Consider the following 9,940-nt stretch of genomic DNA (forward strand, 5'->3'; position numbering starts at 1 on the left):
TGCAGGTTGTTTTCATCTGTCTTTGGTTTAAAAAGGACATCTTAACAGCTTCAGTTTTCTTTCGTGGGATTAAAATATGATTTAGTTTTCACAAAATCTACAACAGCTGCTAACTCAAACCTTCTGCATTTTGTTCTGCCCTTTCACCTTTAATAGAGTTTAAAGAGGACAAATCATGCTCATTCTCAGGTGTATATCAGTATGTAGTGTCTCGACTGGGACATGTCTCCATGCTTTAATGTTCAAAAAGCTCTTTATTGTTCTCATACTGCCTGTGCTGCAGCACCTCTTTTCACCCTCTGTCTGAAACCAGAGTCCAGTCTGCTCTGATTGGTTAGCTGGCCGGCTCTGTTGTGATTGGTCAACCAGCTTAGAGAAGTCCCGCCCCTTAACCTATCACGTACAATGTGTTGGAGCGCTAGCCAATCGAAGCGCGATTGTTATATAGTGATGTCACTATGTTCCGGATGTAAACAAACGAGTCAAATGGAGGATTTTAGCCTTTGCAGACCATTTACATGCACAAAAACCTATATACAGTAACACACTACAAGAAAGGGAAACCCCCCAAGAATCTTGATAAGGCCTCTTCAAGATTGACGCCCTCTTACTGTCACAGGATTCATGTTTCTGTCTTCTTAGGGGTCTCCGTTTTGCTCAATTGCTTTCATTATTTGTTGTGTGAGTTTATGTTGGACGATGATGGGGTGTAGCTCATAGCTCTCTGACTTGGCAGGAGCACTGTTGTTTTTGGGAACGAGTCAAATGTTCGAAATATGCCCATTGAGGCTGGGTGTGTGGGGGGGGGGAGGGGGTCTTAAGCCTTTGGCGAGACCGCAGCTCCACTTAAAAATGTCCTGAGATGATATTTAGGAGTTTGATTTCACTGTTTGATGCCAACGTCAGCTCGGAGATATGATCAGTCAGTGAGGATGTGACTGGATACAGTGACTTAGAATAAAGTGGAGAATAAAGTGTTATCATTAATTGAGGTTGTTCACTCTCTGGAGACATGAGGCTGCATCTGCTCTGCTGAAGTGTCCATGAGCAAATCCTTAATCTCCATCAGTCCAAGATCTGACCTCTGAACTCTGATGTCCCTGCAGACAACTTGTTTAATTGTCAATCAACAGTTTTTACAGTCAATAAATAGTTTGTTAGCCAAAATATCAAGAATCCACATACTGTAGGTCCAGCCGGTCAAATGTGAGGATTTTCTCAGTTTTTCAGTTTTACATTATTGCAAACTGAAAATCTCGTGGTTGTGTGGACTGCATGTTGGACAATACATTTAAATAACCAATTAAGTAATTGGTATTTTAATCGACAATGAACGTTTTTTTACAACAAACAGACGAAGATCCCAAACTTATTCCATTCAAAATTATAAAAATTACGTTAATGACGACCAAATAATCTCAATATGTGTGAAACTTTAAATGTAATGAATCCACTGATTGTTTCTTGACTTAATTAAACACAATTCTAAAGAACAACACTGTTTATTCAGCTTTTATCCAGTAACTCTTTTAACAGCTTATCTTGTAGGCTTTAGTGTCTTTTGGGAAATCAAGCCAGTGGCCTTTAGGTTACAGGACAATTTAAATAACACTCTACAATATCCCACATTATTTAATTCAAACGTACTCTCATGATTGAATTGTTTTATTGGAACGACACTCCCCCTCCTCTTCCTCCTCCTCCTCCTCTTCCTCCCCCATCAGATTGCCTGTCTCTGCTTGCCCATTTCTCCCAGTCCCATAATTAAATTACTGGACCAAAATGGAACAAATGTGTTCCAGTGCTGTGAAACATGTCTGCAGTTCCCCTGCCAAACAAAAGCAGCCATAGCACAAGCAAACGGAGGCTACATTTCCGACATCTGTCTGACAAAATATCTTCCCCTTCACCCTCATGACCCAGGCTGTAATTATGATCCCTAATTGCAGCCTTTCTTAAAAATACATATTTGTCAGCCAGGAAATGTTTTCTACTGGTGTGATTCATGAAGGAGGGAACTTTCGGGAGTTTCTTAAATGAGGTGATCCGCCAGACAATGACAATTTATCACTAAAATATTTAAAGGGGCCCTATTATGCTTTTTTGTTTTTTCCCTTTCCTAGTGTGTTATATAGATTTGTGTGCATGTAAATGGTCTGCAAAGGCTAATATCCACAAGTTGCCTCCAGAAGGAGTTTTTCTCTCTTTTGAACATTAAAGCATGTAAACATGTCACCGTCGAGGCACAAAAATACAAATATTAACTCGTAAATTAGCACAATACGATTTATTTATAAGCTGGATTCAAGTTGTTAGGGTTAATCGTCATATGCACAATAGCTATGCCGAAAATCTTATGAATGAAAATCTAACGTCCCAAGCTCCTCCAACAGTGGAACATACAATATACTTCAGACATAAAAAAATCAAAAAGAAATAATGCAAATGACAAAAACGATATATCTGCAAAGAAGACATATAAAATGAAATACTGAGTGTTGCTCCATGTTGTTAGAGAAGAAACTCAAATGTGCTGGACCATAAAAGGGCCAAAAGTCCCCCAAATTACACTGCAGTATCTTTAAAGTTGAACTTTGATGTTAAATGGATTAATTGTTGGTACCCAGGGTCGTCACAAGCTTCTGTAAAGCAGACAGTCTGGGTGATAATTTCCAACGGCAACCTTTTACTTCCACAAACTCTCAAGTGACACAATCTGCGCTCAGTGAACAGACGTTGGTTTAGACGAGAAGCAGTAACACTTTTTCTTCAGACGCGTTAGGATCCATCGGCTCTTTCCCTCCCGTAGCCAATCTGGAGCGGCACCAGAACGAGTCTTGTCTCACGTCCACGTCTGAAATTAGCGTGGCCGACAAAGTGAGTCCCTGCGGAGCGCGGTAAAATAGAGCAGAGGCACGGGTAAGGAACATGCGTCGGTGGCGGGATAATCTGGGACATCTTTTTTAGAGGTTGGCTGAACTGTTCCCTCCCACATGAGTCTGTACTGGCAGAGCCCTCACACGTACACAACATTCACAAACCACACACACACACACACACACACACACACGCACGCACGCACGCACACACACACACACACACAGACACACACACACACACACACACACACACACACACACACACACACACACACACACACAGCAACCTAATTTTCTGTCACTTGTAGTATGCTTCATGCGGTGTACACACAGCTACAGTGTGCATGCGAAACACATTCTTGTGCAGCTTTAAGCCCACAGGGACACAAAGAGACTAACACTGACTCACAGAAGGGGATTTTCTTTTGGAAAATCCACCGAACGAACTTGCTTTGCCATGAATCTTGGCTTTACTGGTTCATACTTGCCATGAGGAGTCACTGAATGTTTTGATGTGTATGAAAAATTATGTGAATCATATGTTATAGCCTTCACAGACACCAGATCCCAACCCAACTGAACATCTTTGGTGTATAAGTGGGTACGGAAAAGACGTAAACACACCAAATCTCCAAATAACTGCAAATACCACACACACGCAGCAACCTAACTTTCTGTCACTTGCAGTATGCTTCATTTGGTGTGCACAGAGCTTCAGTGTGCATGCGAAACACACATTATTGTGCAGTTTTAAGCCAACAGGGACACGAATAGACTAACACTGATACACAGAGGATTACTTTGTTTGGAAACTGAACATGTCTTGGCTTTATTGGTTCAAACTGTCTATGTCTGGTCACTGAATGTTTAGATAGGTCACATGATATGGCATTCACAGACACCAGATATCAACCCAACTTAACAGTTACGGTACAGTCAGATATAGAAAAAACATAAACAAAACTAAGTGAATAACTGCAATGTCTTGACCATAATAAGATGAGAAACCATAAAGCCCTCTCCTCCCAAAAAGAGCGTTTTCATTTAGTTCATTCAGACCCCTAAGGAAATAAATGGAGAGGCTATAAATCCATCCAGTGTGCTGCAGGGCCAGTTGTTCTGATGGTATTTCCTGATTAGTCAATCACAGTTTCCCTTAAGAAGACACATGGTCACCGGACCGACATCCCGCAGCCTGGAGGAGTCACATGACTGGAAACACACACACACACACACACACACACACACACACACACACACACACACACACACACTGGAAAGACATTTGCGTGGCATGTGTGGAAATGTGTGGAAATGTGTGGGAGCTGCGGGGTCGAAGTTGTTTCTAAAGTCAGGCATGGATTATGTTTATTTCAATCACTTCCAAAAGTTAATCTTCATTGATTCAAGATTCAAGGCTTTTATTGTCATGTGTACATTAGCTACAGTGTCGTCATGACAATGAAAATCTTAGGTCACAGGCTCCTCCAACTGTGCAACACAATATAACAGATACAATAGTGCAAGTAAATACAAATAAAATGGATTAGCTGATCTTTGATTTTGAAATACTTTATTAATCCTCGTGGGAAAATTGTTTCTCTGCATTTGACCCATCCTAGTGTTAGGAGCTGTGTGCTGCCATTTTGAACGGCGCCCAGGGAGCAGTGTAGTGAACGGTGCCTTGCTCAGGGACACCTCGGTAGCACTTGGTCTTGCCGGGACTTGAACTGGTGACCTCCCAGTTGCCAAGCCAAGTCCCTATCGACTTCGCCACCATCAGGATGACTTTCGATGAACAAATGAAAACGTGTTATTGAAGTATTTTAAATATGCAGGATAATGGATGGATGTTAGGGTTAAGAGATGGTCCAATAGTTGGATGGATTGAATTATCAGTCAATCAAAATGCTAATTGGATTGTTAGATGGAAGGATGGATGCTGTAGGTGGATGAATACATGAATGGATGATTTTAAAGACCAGTCAATAGACGAATGGTATGATTTGTTGTGTGATGGAATAATGTCCGGACAGATTCAACTGGATCAACTGAAGGAACGACTAACGAATGAACGGATGATTGGACGGATTTCTGGATGAATTAATTTATGGATGATAGATTTGTTGGTTGGTTGATGAATGGATGAACCGCAGATGCATGCATGCATGGATTGATTGCTAGACGATATTATCAAGTATGGAATCGCAGATATATGAATCAACAGATGGCTGAAAGTATGGCGGGATGGATTCATGTATCAACGGACGTAACGATGAACAGATGGATGGATAGCCTGATATTGGTTGTTGGATGATCCCAAAGATGGAAGTCTGATTGGAGCTTGGATGGATTCATGGATCGATTGATGAATGGATGATTGGATAATTACTTGATAAAGGACTACATTGATTGTTGGGCCATGAATGAAAGGATTTTGGGGAATATAGTTATTCATTGATTGATTGATTGATTGAATTGCTGGAAAGTGGATTAATGAAATTCTGGATGATTGATTGTTGGATGATGGATGGAGGATCCCCAAGATTTCATTTCAAACCTTTATTTATCCAGGTGTATCCCATTGAGATCATTGATTTCATTTTCAAGGGAGACCTGCTCAAGTCGGTTCCACGTGAAAACATAAAAACATAAACAGAACAACAAAAGGACATCATACAGCATCATTACAGGGATTGCAATTTACATAACTATCCACATGAACAGGTACCACAGCTTCCGATTGAGTAGCATCCAACCGAGCTTTAAAAACATTTAGTGGCACCAGATTGCTCAGTTTCAATTTCAATTGCAGACTATTCCAAGACAGTGGAGCTGCGCATCTAAATGCTATCTTAAGATCGATGTTGGATTGGAGCTTTTATGGATTCATGGATCAATTGATGAAAGGATGATTACTTGATAAAGGATTAAATTGATTGTTGGGCTATGAATGGAAGGATGTTTGGGTTGAATAGAGTTTTGATTGATTGAATTGCTGGACAATGGATGAATAAATATCCGGATGACATATAGATGGATGATGGATGTATGATCCCCGAGATGGATGATGGATTGGAGGATGGATGGATTGACTAGATGATGGATGGAGGTATGTTAGGACAGATATATGAATCAACAGATGGCTGGAAGGATTGCTGGATTGATGGATTTATGATTGGATGAATAAATCGATTTCTGGATGACGGGTAGAAAGTAGAACGAACTGATGGATGACTCAAAAGGTTTGATAGGTGAATGATGAATTGAAGAATTGCGGGACAGATGTATGAATCGTCAAAGTGCGGCTTGGAAATACATCCATATTGTGGTATGATCTATGAATCTTCTTCAATTTTAGATATCTTAAAACCACATGAGGCAAGTTTTCGTTTTAATGGTTGCATTACAGTGAAGTATTGTTCTTTTTTCAAACTTTCCAGACTATACTAGCTGATCCTTATTTTCCTTAAGGCCCCCATTCATTATAGCCACATTACTGACGATTATTTATCAAATATCTTTGTGAAAGCACCAATTGTCAACCCTACAATGTCTTCCCAGTATCGAAATTAGGGCATTCAATGTGGGATTTTGTTTTTGAAGGAAGGAATGGATGTATGTATTATTGGACAAACTTAGTTCCCAGGACATTCTTGATGACATCTAATTCCAAAAGTGCAAAACAAACAAGTCTGCCGTCAGTTGTTTAGTCTTGTGTTTGTGTCAAACACAAATATCCTGACGTTTCTCAGCCTTTATGTGGCTTTAGACCGAGGCCCTGGCTTTGCTAGTTTCAAAGAAAATAATAGCGTCCCTTCCAGATGGTTGTACTTTCTGGTTCCACTGCGACCACACAACACAGGAAGACTGAATGTGCCTCTGTCACAGATCGGTTAGCCCGTGGCCCACTCCCAAGAAAACGTAAGGCGTTAGCAACAAAAATAATTTGGTTGTTTGTTCTGTTTTCTGCAGCGCTGGGCTTCCTCGATTTTTTACTTGAATACAGTCATGAGAATTAGGTCAATGACAGATGGATATTTGTTTTGTTTGTCTGAATGAGCAATTGTCCTGTCTTATGCAATATCTTTCCCATGTTGACTTTGCTATGAAACTGACTCATTTGTTATTTCTCATGCACAGAAACTATTCACAAAACCATGACTATTTGTTCCCCTTTCAGCTCTGTTCAGTGTGCTCTTACCCGTTTGTGCAGAAGAGATTAAAAATACCCACAGGATTTTAAAAGAACAAAAGATTTAAAGATATAAAGATTAACATGCCTCTCCCTTTCCTCCTGCCATCTTTGCTTTTCAAAATGAGGAGATTCTAAATTCTCCACTATCAGGTTGTGTAGTATAAGGTTTACTTTACGGAGCCGGTACAACCTATTTAGCAGGTTTACATAAGGTTAGACACATGAATAGAAGGGTAAAGGTAGTTATAACATGAAGGTTACGAGTGTCACCTAAATTATCAACTGATATTAATGTTTTTGTTCGAAATATCAGTGGAAAATTTAGGACGACAAATGAGATTATCTACGGGGAATAACACGTTTCCTCACACACCACAACACACACACACACACTACACACACAACACACACACACACACACACACACACACACACACACACACACACACAACACACACACACCCACCACACACACACAAAAAACCCGAATATTTTTGTAGACTCTCGTCATAGTCGCTCAAAGTAGGACATTTAGGAATGTAACGGTCTATACGAAACGCCACACACACACACCACACACACACACACAACACACACACACACACACACAACACCAACACACACACACACACCAACACACCACAAACACACACACAACACACCACCACCACACACACACACACACAACACACACACCACACACACACACGACACACACACTCCAACACACACACACACACACACACACCACACACACACACACACACACACACACAACACACACACACACTGGTACGATTGAACCAGGGGGTGGACGATTTGAGAGAGGAGCAATTAGGCGAGCAAATCCTAGATTAGACTGTACACAGAAAAGTAAATACACAATTGTCAGAACGACACACACACACCACACACGCACACACAACGCACACACTACAACACCACACACACACACACAACACACACACACCACACACACCACACACACACACACACACACACACACACACACACACACACACACACAACACAACACACATACACAACACACACACAACGCACACAGCACACACACACACACAACACACACACACACACACACACACACACACACACACACAAAGTTATACGTAAACAGGAACGCGGACACACGTACCATATAGTCATAAAAGGAAACAATAATAAATAACGTACGGAATCATAAATATGACTCACAAGGTGTACACACGCGACCTCAACTATTAACAATCTTTTCGATTAGGTTTGTCTCATCTCAACGTATTGTCTTTGTTATCGTCCTAAGTTTCAAGTGGGAAAAATAGGGTAATCTGTTTATAAACGACGGTTCTCTGTTCTCAGTCGACCTCTTCAGTCGACTACAAGTTTGAGACCACCTCGAGTAATTATTATGGTATATCGGATGTTGGAATAATTTTATTTTAATTTTTCTGTTCAGGTTCCGCCTTTCAATTAAAACTGAGTATATACGACGTTGTGAAAAACAAAATCCGAAGGAATCGAAATGTATTTGTTGACTGGACGTACTCGGGAACTTCCTTACCTTCGGTCGATTTACTCTTAGTTTTACGTAAATGTTTCTCCGGGTGTTGTGATTTACTTAGGGAAATTCGATGTATCCGAACCAATAACTGACGATATAATTGAACGATCGAAAATGAGAGAGTCCGTATTGTACTATTTTACCATTAGGGTGGTGAAAATAGACTAATTGGTTACAGCGATGGTTTTCCGATTGTCTGTTTGATTCACAAGATAAGACCACTTGTATCATCACGTAAATGATTGTTTTATTACAACATTATTTGTACTGAGGACACTTACACGAGATAGGTGAGGTACACGTTATTATTGACAACCGATACGATCATATCTTTACAACCCGATTGCGATCATACTTTAACCCGTTATTTCATAAAAGATCGAGTTATAGGTAATCAAAAAAGTCCTTGTACTAAAAGGTTTATTTACGATTACAATGAGTGAGACGGAAGTCTCTTTATCAGTTCGTTGACATCCAAACGATTGTTTATCGGTACGAGTTACAAAAAGTTTCGGTAATGAAAGTCGAAAAAAAAAAAAACCCCCCACCTCAAGAAGGGCAATAAGTTACGGATGACTCATATTGAATCCGTGGATAACAACAAATGAATGCGGTAATACTTAACAACGTTACACGTTTGTTAGAACGACCTGTCATCCGAAGTCTTTATTTGTAACTTTTCGCCTTTTCCAAGTGGTAGTCCTGTCCGGTCTGTCGGTCGTCTCTTTTTTGACCCTGACTTTTGACACTGGTATACCTCACGTGTACCTCAAGTCTCTCTCTCTCTCTCTCTCCTCTCTCTGCTCTCTCTCTCTCTCTCTCTCTCTCTCTTTCACTCCACGCCCTCCACTGTCCTACTTATTACACACTGTCTTGTCGGACTCCCACCCTACTTCTGCCTGTCGCTCTCCAGACAGGGTCTCCAGTCCTACTCCTGACCTGGTACCGGTCGGGCGGACTTCGCAGGTAACAGACTTGGGAAGACGAGAGAAAGGGAGGAGGTGAAAAAACCACAAGAGGTAAAGAAATTTCCAGGTGGATAAAGATGTAGTTGGACACAGGGGAAAGTAAGTACTAGAGAAGATGTAGTTGTACACAAGGGGAGACACTTTCTCTGAGACTTTCAAAGTCCTTGTGTTCCTAAGAGAGAGAAAAACAGGACTAGGTAAAGATATTTTTTAGACTTTTACTCGACTAGTCTAAAAACCGGTGAACTACTACAGTATTAACTAAAAACCGAATCAACATGGTAAACGGTTAGTGGTTGGTCCATTGGGGGGGGGGGGGGGGAATAGTGGAACT

General features: G+C 40.8%; 1 protein-coding gene across 1 annotated transcript in view; it reads left to right on the plus strand.

Annotated features, from left to right (window-relative positions):
• The window catches only part of ndufv1 (NADH:ubiquinone oxidoreductase core subunit V1), an 18,955-nt gene that overhangs the window by 6,263 nt on the left and 2,752 nt on the right, over positions 1–9,940 (plus strand). The window lies entirely within an intron of this gene.

The sequence above is a fragment of the Notothenia coriiceps genome, unplaced genomic scaffold (assembly GCF_000735185.1).
Source record: "Notothenia coriiceps isolate Sejong01 unplaced genomic scaffold, NC01 NC01_scaffold00036401, whole genome shotgun sequence".
Classification (NCBI taxonomy): domain Eukaryota; kingdom Metazoa; phylum Chordata; class Actinopteri; order Perciformes; family Nototheniidae; genus Notothenia; species Notothenia coriiceps.